General features: G+C 42.0%; 2 long non-coding RNA genes across 2 annotated transcripts; one reads left to right on the top strand and one right to left on the bottom strand.

Moving 5' to 3' along the window:
• The first annotated feature begins 541 nt into the window (after nt 1-541).
• Nucleotides 542-3,836, top strand: LOC108445649. The gene is made up of 2 exons (XR_001860596.1): nt 542-1,031; nt 1,484-3,836. It is a non-coding gene; the product is annotated as an uncharacterized LOC108445649 (long non-coding RNA).
• Nucleotides 3,837-3,921: 85 nt separating this feature from the next.
• Nucleotides 3,922-12,093, bottom strand: LOC108445648. The gene is made up of 4 exons (XR_001860594.1): nt 11,466-12,093; nt 8,383-8,521; nt 6,478-6,858; nt 3,922-4,540 (listed from the first exon to the last, which is right to left on the bottom strand). It is a non-coding gene; the product is annotated as an uncharacterized LOC108445648 (long non-coding RNA).
• Between the last annotated feature and the right edge of the window lie 894 nt (nt 12,094-12,987).

Below are 12,987 nucleotides of genomic sequence, written 5' to 3'. Positions count from 1 at the left end.
GGAACCGCAGCGGGCCCCCGTGCCTCCGTCCCTTGACCTGTGCATCCCGGCCCGGTGTGTGGGACTCCGGCCAGCCCGCCCCAGGCTGCTGTCTGTCCAGGCACGCTCTGAAGGAACAATTTTTAGGCTCCGGGAAGCTATTGCCGAGAACTGACACGTCTCTGGGTTTTAGGTGCCTGTGGGACTAGAAGCTTTGATGATCCCAGCGCTAGATTTCCTGGATCCTTTTGTGGATCTAATTGCAGGGACCACAGGACTCCCAGAATCGTTCTGTTTGGAAAAGACCTCCAAGATCATCAAGTCCAACCTCTGACCAATCTCCACCTCGTCAACTAAACCATAGCACTAAGTGCCATATCCAGTTTTGTGAACACCTCCAGGGATGGGGACTCCAGCCCCTCCCTGGGTACTCCTTCCAATGCCTGACCACCCTTTGAGTGAAGAAATTCTTCCTAATTCCCCCCTGAACCTCCCCTGGTGCAGCTTGAGGCTGTGGCCTTTCATCCTGTCCCTTGTTCCCTGGCAGCAGAGCCTGACCCCCCTGGCTGCCCCCTCCAGTCAGGGAGTTGTAGAAAGTCAGAAGGTCCCCCCTGAGCCTCCTTTGCTCCTGCCTAAACACTCTCACCTCCCTCAGCCACCCCTTACAGGACTGACTCGCTGGATCCTTCGCCATCTCCTTTGCTCTTCCCTGGACACACCTCAGTATCTTTCCTGCATTTAGGGGCCCAGCACTGGACACAGCATTCGAGGTGTGGCCTCAGCAGTGCCCAGCACAGAGGGACAATCTCTGCCCTGGTCTTGCTGGTCACACTATTTTTGATACAGGCCAGGTGCCATTGCCTTTCTCGGCCATCTGGACACACCTGGGCTCATGTCCAGCCATGACTCAGACCAATGGATACAGGGTCTCACTCTGTCACTGGGATGCTGCACTTGGAAGGAAGGAGCCTGCACCCTTTGGTATGTAACAGGATGGTGAAGAGATTGCTCTGATCTGCATCGTGACCTTCACACCTATCACAGGTCTGAAGGTTAGTAAAGCTCGTCTTTGTTTGTTACACTGAGTATCAGACTCGAGGTGATTGTTCTAGGCAGCCAGTGTGTGTCATTTAATCTGGCAGGTTGGGCAATAGATAGAGGACAATGTGTTTTAAAGCCAGGATAATAGCTGTTCTTTGCAAAGCTCAGTTTAAAAAAGAGTCTACAGAGACATTTAATTACTTTCAAAAGACACAGGACATGAAGCTTGTTCTCAAAGCTTTATTCCACATGGATTTCTTCCTGCTTAATTTACTCTGGATTAAACTAAACAATGGCTTACTCTGAATGAGAACATCTATGTATAAATAAATCAGGAATAAGAAATAGCTGTGTGTAGAGAGAAGCTCATGGGTCACCTCTATGACCCAACAATACACCTTCATCTGGTCATCTTCTCCTGGATATCATCCTGACTTGTTCCTTGCTTTCTTTTGGGATTCAGCTCTCAGTGGATCAGCCTGGAGAGTGTGCCATGCTCTCAAGGAGCTCTGCTTAAACTGAAGTGATTTGGAGAACCAGGGGCCTGGACTTTTCGAAGAGTGCATGACTTTGTTCCAAATAGCACACCAGATATTTAATTCCTCTAATGATGCATTGTCACTCAAACTCCTGTTTCACTGGGAAGATGGTGAAAGTTAAGCAAGACAAAACCCAGCTTGCACTTAGCTGGCAGTTAAGTTTAACCAGAAAATAAAATGTGTATCTTCTGCCTCCACTGTGATTTGAGAATTAATTCAACAAACACCAAGCAAGAAAGGAGTCAGAGCTCATGACAGAACACGGAAAGAGCTCATCTGAGAGAATTTCAATTGCTTAAGTGCTTTCAAAAGGGCTAGGCCTAAATAAAATTCACATTTAAGGTGCTTAGAGGACTGGCTTCCCAGACTCTGAGCTTTTTCTTGATGAAGTGTAGGAAGGCTAGGAAAGGACACCAGATGAGCTTGTCTTCAAGAGGCAGAAAAAGAAGCCAGCAAGTGAATTCCAGAGCAGTCAAGTCACTGAATAAAAATAAATAAATAAATAGATAAATAAAATAAAAATTAAAAATATCTTAATAGTTGGCCAGGCTGACAACAGTCAGTACTCGGTTTATCGAGAACAAATCTTGTGCAACCAACCTGATTTCTCTTTTTGTGGCAAGGTAACCAGTCTCATGTAATTCCTTCTCTCCTCTGCGTGTATGTTAGCAGGGGCACAGCAGAGAAACTCTCTTCTTACTCTGCATTGGTGTCTTGCAGTATTTCCTGGTCCTTTCAGAGAACAGGATTCAATGCAGTGCTTCAGCCTGGTCTTTTTAGAATGAAATGTTTCTAAAGGGTTGCTTGGCATGAGTGAACTCAACCAACCTGGTGCTTCAGAAGGTCTCAGGGCACCTTTGTCCTGTATGTTAGAGCTAAACTATTTTGCTTTTACATTCTGTGAGCAGAGAGCAGCTGGCAACGAGGTAACAGCTTTAAAGTTGATATAAAACAGCACTAATCTGCAAAACTATTAAACAAAAATCCATCTCTTTGACCACTCTGCAAATATTTAGCTATGTTTGGCTTTTTACACACAGATGGTGCAATAGTGCAGCTGGGTTAAGCCAACCCAAAGCTCTGAAGGAGGCTGCTGTCCCCTTCTTGTGCTGGTATTCACACGGCTGCATTTGCATTCACGTGGTTGAACGGTAACTGAATCAGCTCAGTGATCTCACTGAAAAAAACCTCCCTTGGTTAGTTTTCAGACAGATCAGAAAGCTGGCCTGCCTGACCAGGTGCTCCTTAATGTCAACAGCAAGGGAGGCGAGTGGGCTGGAAGGAAACTGCCTCCGGAAGAAGGTGATGAAAGGGGCACGGTTGCACATTGGAGAAGATGCTGGAGTTCCTTGCTGGTCTCACTTAAAGCACCCTCACAAACCGTGGAGAAGTGTGGTGTGGAGATGGAAATGAGCAGTAGGAAGAAGGTGGGAATTCTGAAACCAACTTTTACTGAAGGAAGTATTTTAAAAAGCAAAGTGCAGATAATCCTTCTGAAGTCAATGACACACTGGACTGGACTGGACTGCTCTGGGCACATGTGTGAATTTTTGTGAGTTCAGAGCTGAAGGTAATGGCAGCTCTTCCTGCTAAGCACCCCAGGAATTCGTTCCTTTATAAATTGATTTGAATGCACGAAAGTTAAGCCAGGAATTAAAAGGCTGTTTGGGGACCATGCTTGGGCCTTCAGCAGAGTGGTTTTAGTGCTCGCCATAGCTGAACAAATGAGAACACAGGTTAATAAAAACCTTGTGGCTTCCTTGTAAAGATGAGAACTCTTCTTTAGAGGCAGAGAACTGAGGCACATCATCATTTGCTGGAGATCACATAAGCTTCTTGCTGTAGACAGTAACAGAACAAACTCTGTATTTGATGTGATCTAGAAAGAAAATTACTGGTTTGGGGCTTTAGGTAGGCTTTGCAGATTGCTTTTAACATGCCTTATTTCATCGAATTATATGCTAAAAACCATATCAGGGCAACCACTCCTCTCCCAGACACTACACTTTAAAGCTTGTGCAAAATAACAGCACTGCTTAGTGAACCAGCTTTGAGATTCTTTTTTTCCCGGAGACAAACACTGTGCTTTTTCACTACGGCTTTATAGAAACTACTGAACTTTCTTTGCTAACATTCTTCCCCTCTAAGAATAATTAAAAAGCCCTGCATTCAGGAACCTAATTTAGAAGTATTAAACAACCCAAATTTTACATGCACCTTGTTATCAGCTCTGTATATGATGGTAGAGACCCTGCACAATGTGAAAAAGTACTAGTTTAAAAAAAAAAATATTAATCACATTTACGTTAGCAGTAAATGACTAGCACGGTTGTTTGTGTGGTATTCGGGAGAAGAATGCCTAGGTTTACATTTTAATTCTTAAACCTTCTGAGAACAGCAAACACGTTCTGCATGATTTCCCCCAGCTCGGTCTCGCTCTGCTCCTCGGCAGCCGCGCTCATTTTTCGGGTACATTTTTCCCCTGCTGCCGGCTGCGCTGCAGGGCACCACCTCCGAGGGCACGGCCAGAAGGGCTCTTTGCCAGCACGGCGAGCTCCTCCTGCCTCCACAGAGCCCAGGGCTGGGCTGGTCGCACCGAAATCCCCAGGGATCCCGTGCCAGAGCCGCAGCCAGACACCGCGCTGGTTTTCCATCCTGCGCCAGCTCCTTATCTGATGCTCCGGCTCCACGAGAACCGGTCCCCGCTGACTCACGGCCACCTCAGCCCACGAGCTGGTTTTCAGGCTGGATCCCACAAATCCCGGCAAACGATGCCTCGTTTGTGGCAGAGCCGCTTTCTCCTGGGAGGCACGGGGTGAAGTGTGCGTGGGACAAAGGGATTTGCGAGCCACAAGCCCCGTGTGCGCTCCGAGCGCTCCGGCCGCAGGCGCTCCCTGCCCTCTTCTCAGCGACAGCGCTCAGCCCTTGCTGCGGAGAAATCGGCTTCAGAATCACTTCGAAAGTTAAGCACAACCAAAGTTCTACTTTCCAAACCCCAAATGGGTTCACGCACAGTTGGTTCAGCACCCAAAAAAAGAAAAAAAACTGGTATCAAAATCAGGAAAAAAAAAAAAAAAAAAAAGGCTCTGCTTGTCACCAAAATGCTTTCAGCTTGATCTTTTACTTTGTACATTCACAGCAGCATCTTGGGGTGCTAATAATCTGGATTTATTAAATTTTAAAATATTTTAATATATAATATAAAATATTGTTAAAATCGTAACGAAATATTATTAGCATCTCAACATGAGATTATTAAAATTTTAACGTAAGATTATTAAAAAATTTGCCATCAAATCTGAAAAACCCCGGAAAAAACCCTGAAATTCTTCTTTGCTAACTACTGTTGTCTACTAGATACACGGGTGTTAGCAAAACCTCTGTATACAAACTAATACAAAACTGTAAGTTACTACTGACCAAAAAAATGGATGTAACTTACTATCTTTGCCAACCCCTTGTGTGAATGCAAACTCTGTAAATAATAATGAAATAAACCAGGTACTTAAGCAACAACAGAATAAAACTCTAGAGTGTCATTTAGCAGCATAACCAAGAGCAATTATTTAAAAAAAATTTCAAAAATAGTTCTTCACGAATAAGTTATCATCCCATTTGGTCTGACCCCACAGTTGATTTTACCTTACAAAATGTAAGTGGTGGGAATTTAGGACTTGCAGGTCATATTCTTGGCCAGCAAGTGCAGCTCCACAGCACAAGTACAAATCAAATAAATGCCGTGTTTTAATCTGCCCTGTGAAGCCCTGAATGGCCTTGGTGTAAATTAACCTTGCTACCTGCAGTGCAGCCTGCACCAAAGGCAGCGACCTCCCCATCAGGCATGGGGAGTAAAATGTGGAATATTGGATTAGAGACTTCAGGTAAGGTGTTGTAAAAACCTGGAAAAGGCTCCTGTGTGTGTTCTGGCTGACTAATACTTTCCATTATAAAAGACTCTTTCTTTGGGAAGCGTTAACACCTCTGCTGCTTGTTGCAGGCCTTTGATATTTAGCAGGGGAAATCCCAGAGGCTATAGTGGTACCAATCCATTGCCCAGAGAAACGTGAGTCAGTTTTACCTGAGCTGTAAAGTATTAAAAATGCTGCCTCCCTGATTCATGCACTAAAGCAGATTAAAATCAGGCTGACACCCACATGTGTCTGGCCTTCCCCCTCTGCACAGATGGCTCAAGTGCTCTTGAAACATCATTTTACAGCCCAGCACATTTAATAAGATTCAAACCTGAGCACAGAGCTCTCAGCTGCCTGCAAAGCAGGAGCTTCTGAGACAGGAACAGCCATGGGGGGAGATTTTTACACCTGCCCCTTTTATTCTGACTATATTTGCAACGGAGCTTTTAAATTCCTTTGTAATATTTCCATTGTAGCAAGAAAGTCTCTCTAACAGCTCCTGAAGTGTTTTTGAAGTCACTCAATAAAGCTAAGAAACCTGCCAACATTTTTATATTCTTCTCTACATCTCACAAACTATTAGCTAATTTCTAATAAATAACGTCATGGGCTAATAAAAAAATGGGACTTTTTACCTACCAACTCAAACTCTTGTGCATTGGCTCAAGATTTTCCCTATGGACTGTATTTTTTTAATAAATAACTGAACACATATATATGCTATATAAAAATACAGAACTTAAAAGTTTCTTCTTAAAAAGGGTACAAATGAACTTACTGTATGTGCATAACGTTGTGTTGATCTTGCATCTATTCTCCGAGCACATCAGAATAATTTTACAAGAAAGCTGAGAAAACACAGTGTTATATACGAGATTTGACAAGGATAAAAGAGAAAACTTTGAAACTTGCTCTGTTTAAGAAAGCAAGCCTCTTCCAAAGAGTAAAAAACCTGATTATTTTTCATAGTAGAAATCCAATAAAAGACTGTTTTTCTAGAAATCTACCTGAATTCCCAAGCGCAGTTGCATTTCTACCAAGTTTTCCACCACGTTGATTGGTGCTGATTGGTGTTGATTGGTGTTGATTGGTGCTGATTGGTGCTGATTGGTGCTGATTGGTGTTGCTCATCAATTTCAGCAGAAGTAAAACAGTTCCCAGCAAAGCCTGAAGGTCAACACAAACTGGCTCTGGCAGAGAAATGTTTGTTTCTACCAGGACATTTTCTCCAGGAGCTGGTGATGGGGGCTGGAGCTTGTTCAAGTGTCCCCTCTTGTCTTCCAAAACTATTTTGACTTGGTCAAGATTTATTTGTCACCATCTAGAGATCCTGAGCCAAACCCTTGGCTGCATCCAAACTCTGATGACTTTCATTGTCATCTTTATGTCTGAGGGGAAAAAAAAGTTGAAAATAGTGAAAACATAAACTACAAACATAGCATTTGCAGCAGAAAATAAGAGTAACATCTAATTAGATTGCCAAAACTGATAATGTCAGCAATTAAAAGATGAATTGTGTTGTTGTTTACTATGTGGCACTCAAACAAAAGGCACTCTCTGGGATGGAACACCTGCCAAGAGGGTTCCAATAAGTAGATTTCAAAAAATAACCAGCATGTAAGAGAAAATAGGAGATACATATTCATAATAATATTTAATTTGTTGGATTTTCCGAAACGGAGGGAACAGCTTGTTTATGCTACAGAAGCTGTTCATATATTTCTGTACTCTCTTTGGTGGCTACAATTTGCAGGGTTAAAAAATCGGTTCCAACAACACAGGTGACAAGATTTTTCACAGCTGTAAAAGCTATAAAAGCGAAAAATGCTTTTATTTCCTTGGTTGAACCATTTTAAATTTCACTATCATGATGGAAAACCTAATGTAAAGTAGTAAATTGTTTCACACTCAGAATGTCTAAAACAGAACCTGAATTAAGAAAACATTAAATTAATTATCTGGATCTCTAAAAGAGAACGTTTTAGAAAAAAGTACTTTATGATCTGATCAAGAATCTGCTGGCAACATACCTGAAATGAGAATGGCTGCTGAGTTTGTGAACTTTTTGAAGATGCCACGTCAGTGAGTAACTCCAGGAGAAAAGTTTTGACAGGTATGGAATTTATATTTCAGAATTAATCTTGGAAAGAAAGATTGTTAAAATCATGGGAGGTTTGCACGTATATATGACAAAAATTAATCCCCTGTTGAAAAGGGGAAAACCACACTAAGTAACTGAAGAACTCTTGGAATAGATTCCTAAAATATTTCCAGTTTGTGGTTATTAGAACTTGTCTGATTAAGGAACCCCAGTGAAGGTGGAAATTCTCTGCACTGGCCATCAGTACTGCAGATCTCCAAGAGCAGGGTGACAACAGATCCCACTAAAATACATTCATTTTACAGTGCAGCAGTGATCACAGCTCAGGAAGCTGAAGAAACAGGCAGCAAGCATGCATAAATTATAGCAGCCCAAAGTGAATTTTAATGTGTGACCACACTCACATGATTAAAAGTTTCCCTATTTTCAGGTAACATATTAGTTCTAAGCATGGAGCTCCAATACAGAAAGGTGATGTTGGATTTTAATCCCTGAAATACTTTGCTGTTGAGATTAGAATTGGCACGTGGGGTTTTTTCCCCTCAAAAAAAAAAAAAGGAGGTGGGAGGAGGTTGGCCAGAGTTCAAGACTCTGAGAATGCAACTGCATGTATCTTACAGAAAGCACTCAAAAGGAGGAATCAGGTATTTGCACAATACTTGCAAGAGTCCCAGGAATGTGTGTAAATAAATGCTTGATTTGATGAAAAATAAAATATTTCATTAACTCACACGGAACCAAATGCACATAGATTTGAAACTTCAGTCTCATTTACAGAAATCTATTTTATCCTGCTGTTTAAAATACTCACCACATGCTCTCTCTTGCAGTGCTGTCTCGAAGTCCGTGAAGTCCATGAAATAAAACCACATCCTTCAACATCACAGCTGTAGGCACCTGAATCACTGTGTGTTTCAACATGTTTATGTAGATCAGAGGCACTCTTAGAACTGAAAACAAGGTAAAACAAATAACAGATATAATAGGACAGAGGAATAGCCTTGTGGTTAATGTTTAGGACTGGGAGGTAGAAATTTTTGGCTCTGACAATGACAAGTGAAAGTGGGATATGTGTAAATTGCTTCTCTGCCTCAGTTTTTCCACCTGTGGAAAGGGGATAGTACAGACGCCTCTTTGATGTGCTCTTAATTTCTTTTTCCATTCCCTCTTTCTTCCCACACATCCACACCATGCCCAAATCCACGTTATTTTTCCACAACCATCACCCTTTCTTTATGTTCACATAGACAAAATTCTTGTCCATTACCACTCATCCTCTCTGGTCTAGAAATTCCAGTTATTTCCTTCTATCCCCACACAATGTGAACTCAAAAATACTTAAATATTGATGCATTTTACCCCATTTCCAGCACCCAAAGGCTAAGCTTCTCATCTTCTCAGGGAAAGTTAAAAATAATTTGCCAGTGCTTATATGTGCAACTTGGTTTGTCACATCACCATGCCATGAGCTTCAAATTTTGTCACCTGCTGTCACAGAGGAGACAAAGGAATTACGGTGGGGAAAAAAAACCCCATTTTTTCAGTTCTGTATCACAGCTTCACCAAGATACTTTCTTCTACGTGACAAGAAAAAATGAAAATACCATATTAAAATTGACATATTATAATGCAGTTGGGAATAAAATTCACAGAGAAAGAATGAGATCAAAATGAAATGCAGATCCAATAAAGAGGGTAGTGAAATAATGGTCGATTTACAGCGTTTCAGGTTACTTCCAAAAAACAGATGGAAAGATGTAGAGGATCATGTTTCACCCTCCAGGCCGTCACAAAAATGATGATTATTGTTTTGCCCTTGGCACTTTCAGATGGTTTTTAAGAGGTGGACGTTGTCTGGAGGCCTCCTGACAGACAAGCACTGGCAAATTGCTTTTGGTGTTTGAGGTATTACCACGCTCACAAAGGTGGCAGGAAGAGTGTCCGTCCTCTGCCTCCCCCTTCCACGGTGGGATCTATTTCCTCGAGGCACAGCCCTGCTCAGGGCTTGTGAGATATGGGATTGCTCTGACTCTGGAGCTGGGAGAACCTCTGGCAGAGGGGCGGGCAGGGCTGGAAGGACGTACCCTGATTGTGTGTGTGAATCAGCAACCCATAAAGAATGCTTGAATTTGGATAAAAACTGGGGTTTTTAGGAGTTTGAAACCATGCATTGTTTTATAATCAGCCCACTGCTTTACAAATGTCCAGAGGAAAACAGTCTTGTTGTCTCAAAAAAAATATAATCCATAGCAGCTACTCCAGGATCACTCCCTGCACAGGTATTTTTCCTCATAGTTTGTCTCAGGCCAGGAATTTTGTTCTTGTTTTCTCCCTAACATAAATAGCTTCATGCGGAAAACCCGTCTGGAATAACTTAATCTGCAAAACTGTGTCAGTGAATTTAACAGGCTCTAGGAATGGGAGTATCCACGTTTAGTTGTCTGCCATGTGAATGTGTCCATGCAGGGAGGGATTTCAGAATATCTACAGCATTTGCATTCACATCACAGCTTATTTCAGAATAATTTCTTATAGGTAAGCAAGCTCTTTAAAAGAGAATTTCAATATTTATCAGCAAGCTGTTACGCAATACGCCGGGGTAGGAATATGGGAATGTCATGTCTGCACTGGCATTCTGCACCAACATGCAGACATGTGTGCTGCCAGAATTGCTAAAGAAAGCTGAATCATGAACCAGGGATGTAACAGGCTTCAATATCTGAATGGATTTAGGTTGTGCCTGAGCAGCTGGACCCTGGGATGCCTCCCAGCTCCCTCAGCCAAGTTCACTTACACAGGTTCACATCAGCCTTGTTCCTACTCGAGCCACCTTGAGATTTTCCCTGGCTGTGCAAGCAGGACACAGGCAGAGTTATCAGGGGACAAGGACAGCCAGGCACATTGTACAATTCACAGAGTTTTAAGTGCAGCCAGAGTACTGAGAAACAAATAGTTCAGTTAGCCAGGTGCTTTATTTAATATATCAGATCTATCTTAATCTGCTACGCTTTAATTTAAAAAAAAAACAAAAAAACAACCAAACAAACCAAACAGCATATTCAAACAGCTTCACGAGTTAATAAAACAGGAATAAAAATCTCAGTTTGGATTTTTTTCCAGTTTCTTTCCAAAAGCACCCTGAGTCTAATCTAATGAAATGCGGAGTTGCTAAGCATCAACGTGTGGAGTTGTAGTCAGTGAAAAATCACATTTCCTTAAGAATGCAACTAGAAAGCAGACTCTTCCCCGACTGAGCAAGTCTGCACAAAGCCACTCGTGTGTTTATACAACCTGAATGTTCCCAGGTCTGGCTGCATGGCTGGAATATTCCCATTCCCAAGGCAGAGACCCAGCCGCGCCTCTGCATTTCCTGTGTGTCCGACAGCAGTATCACAGGTTTCCTCGTGCTTAGGTGCACCAGGATTCTTTCCCAGACAGTCATCGCTGCCGTAGTCGGCCTTGTGGGAATCTCTGGGGACCCGAGGGAGGTTGTGGTTAGGTCAGGGAAGGACTGGGCTGTGTGAGTGAGGCTGATGATGTGCTGCAGGGCTGCAGCCCAAGCTGAAACACACCTTGGGCTTTCACCCAGCCCGGGTCGTGAAAGCAAATAAACAGAGGTGCAAGAGGAGAATAAACATCTGCATGGGAGCCACTGCAAAAGAGAAAAGCCCCCTAAACTTTTTGGTTTGAAGGCACAAAGAATGGAATTTCCATGCCTCAGAGGCACAGGCAGTAAAGCTCTTACTTTTCCAGCATTTGTAACACAGCTGACCTAGGTTCATATATCAATTTTCTTAGCTGATATAACAATGCTTGTAACTCTGTTGTTTATCTGACCTGTAGTTTATCTAACCTTGAGAAAAGTATGTTTCATTTTAAGAAGCTCTAACTTACCGTGTTTCCTCATGTGATCTTGTAGCAGCCTTTCATTGGCAAAATGTTTCCGACTTTTCTGTCAAGCAAATATTTTCTCTGAATTTAAACAGGAACTATTTAGTGGCAATACAAATAACTTATGAAAGATTTATTAATTAATAACTTGCTGCTGCCAGATTCACTAATATAGTAATATAGCATTGAGACAGTTTCAATATGCTCTGTCACTACAAATTTAGTTTAGGCTTAATGAAAAGGATTGTTTATCAGTAAGTAAATATCCTAAACAGAATAACAATCTGTTCAAAAAAACAACAGATTCAAGTTTGAGATCTTCTGTCAATGCACCTACTTTCCATCACCAAAACATCCACAAATCCTAACATTCTAAGCACTTAAAACCAGAACAAAAACACCACCTGTCCCTCCCTTTTTAGCTTGCAGGAAGCACACCACGTAATACACAGTTGGTTGAGGTAGGGAGTATTCTGGTGAAGAAAACATTCACCAAACATGCAAAGGCAAGAGAATTTCTGTGCTTCATGAACATGACAACCTTCCTGGAGCAAACCCTGCTTTTATGCAATTGACTTCTCTGTCAAATAGAAATATTTATTAAATTACACATGCACGTTAAATGAAAATCTTAGAAATATAAACAGAAGTGAGATCATAACCCCTTGCTGTTTTCTGACACTTGATTTTTTGCATGATCTAAAAACTTGGTGGTGTTGACCATTCCTCCACAAGTAGGACACAACCTTTCCTTTTGTGGGGGTTCTTAAGTGCTTCCACCTACATATACAGCTAAGCCTATGCCTTCCTTTAAATACACCTAAACCATCTAAACCAACCAACCCAAAATAAAAACTGCACAGGAGGACTGTGCTTTCTTATGCAGAAGCAGAAGAGCCCGTCACATACTTATGTCTGACTGATATATTTTTAGAAATACACAAACTACTTCTTAAAAAAACAAAAATCATGTTAGCAGTGTTGCAAACACCACAGGACATTTAACCCTGCAAATGTCCATGGAACAGAATTGTGTCCAGACAGTTCTGGAATATCTCCAGTCTTCATAGTCCCTGGAGCCACCAGGGTGATGGGGTAGTGAATAAATGTCAGCTGTACATCTCCAGAACTCCATTTACTGACTTTTTTTTTTTTTAATCTTTGCACTTTCTGTTTTTACATTTACATTCACATACTGGTTAACCACAAGCAATCAGCAAGCCACCAAACAATCTTTTGCATTTGAAAAGCTCTGTCCTCAGATCTCTTGAGCTCAGGAGCTCTCTGATACTGTGGACACTAAGCAAGTTTTAACAGCAGCAGTGGAAAGCTCTGACATGTTGACATGTGACAAGGGGAAAATCCCAAGTGGTTTTATGTTTAGGTGTAAATAGAGGTAAAAACTACTTTCAGGAGAAAACTTCAGACCTATGTAAAGGAATATCCTATACTCTCATGCAAGGAGGAGCCACAAGCGTCTCTCATCTACCTAACAAAGGTGACAACTATGCAGAAATCTCCCTTT

This window comes from Corvus brachyrhynchos, unplaced genomic scaffold, assembly GCF_000691975.1.
Source record: "Corvus brachyrhynchos isolate BGI_N302 unplaced genomic scaffold, ASM69197v1 scaffold413, whole genome shotgun sequence".
Lineage (NCBI taxonomy): Eukaryota > Metazoa > Chordata > Aves > Passeriformes > Corvidae > Corvus > Corvus brachyrhynchos.
Note: the sequence above shows the minus strand (reverse complement) of the source record. Positions and strands in the feature narration are given on the sequence as shown.